Raw genomic sequence first — 1291 nt, 5'->3', positions numbered from 1 at the left:
TGGAATTGCTGAGTCGAAAGGCATGTAGATTTTTAATGCTGACAGATGTTGCCAAATTGCTCTTCAATTTGTCTTTTGCAGTGCTTTTAAGTGATCTCTCTGCTTTGATTTCACTCTCTGTAATGCTGCCAGAGGCAATTTATAAAATGAAATGCTAATCATGTTACTTTGCTTCTTAAAACTCATCAGTGACTCCCAATTACCAAAAAAAAAAAAAAATCAAAAAAAAAAAATCCATACTCCTTGGTATAGAAGACATAATTCTCCTTTTTGGGTATTTGCTCATTTAGCCAGGTTCACTTCTCACCGTTTCTTTAGGTACATTTAACACTCTGGTTAAACTACTTCATATATCTTGTACAAGCTGTGTTTTATGCCTCTGCACAATACATGCTATTTCCTCTGCTTGGAATACCTGCTCATCCTTCAAGACTCAGTTTAGTTGCCTCCTACTCAAATGGAGTAGAACACACCTTCCTGCTATCACAGTGCCAGGTACATATCTCTAAGATTGCCATATGTTACTGAATAGTAATTTCCTTTCATATCTGTTTCCCCTAGCCTGTCAACTAAATAGCTATAGAATTGATTCCACACAAAGAGAATATAAAAGGAATGTAGAATCCAGTCAGGCAATAAGATTTATTGAATCCAGTCAACTTGTGAAGGAAATTAGCTGTAGCCCCAGGTGAGATAAAGCATATTATCTGCCCAAATGAGATGATAAAGAAATCAAGAGAATTTATAATGAAAATTGAGTAAACATGAAAAGTGAAAGACTCTTAGGGGAAGGATTATGCCAATATGTCCAGCCTCCTACTTCACACTTTATGTGCAGAAATATCAGACTACAGTATATAATCGTTCCTTAGACTAACCATACTTATTGTACATGTTGTGCTCTCTGCTTGGAACTTCCTTCTCTATTTTAGCTGTGTGACGAATGCCAGCTCTTTCATCAAAATCTAGATCAGAGGTTAATTTCCCTGGAAAACTCAGTCCCTAGAACTGAGAAATCATTTCCTCTTTTCTAATACTTGTGAAGTTTGAACTTTTTTTTATTGTTTTTATTGTAATTTGTTTATTCGCATTAGCTATTGGCCTTTCCTAGCAGGACCAACAGTTCTTTAGCGAAGAATTATATTCTATTCATTTTTATATCTTCAGTATTTTCAGGGCAGTGTTTCAGACATAGTAGTTGCTCAATAAATGTTCAGAGCATAGGCTCTGGAGTCAAACTGCTAGTTATCAAAGCAAGCTGTACCATTTATTAGCTATGTTACCTTGGAAA

Source organism: Pteropus alecto, unplaced genomic scaffold (assembly GCF_000325575.1).
Source record: "Pteropus alecto unplaced genomic scaffold, ASM32557v1 scaffold7, whole genome shotgun sequence".
NCBI lineage: Eukaryota > Metazoa > Chordata > Mammalia > Chiroptera > Pteropodidae > Pteropus > Pteropus alecto.
The sequence above is the reverse complement of the archived record's forward strand: the minus strand, read 5'-3'. Positions refer to the sequence as shown.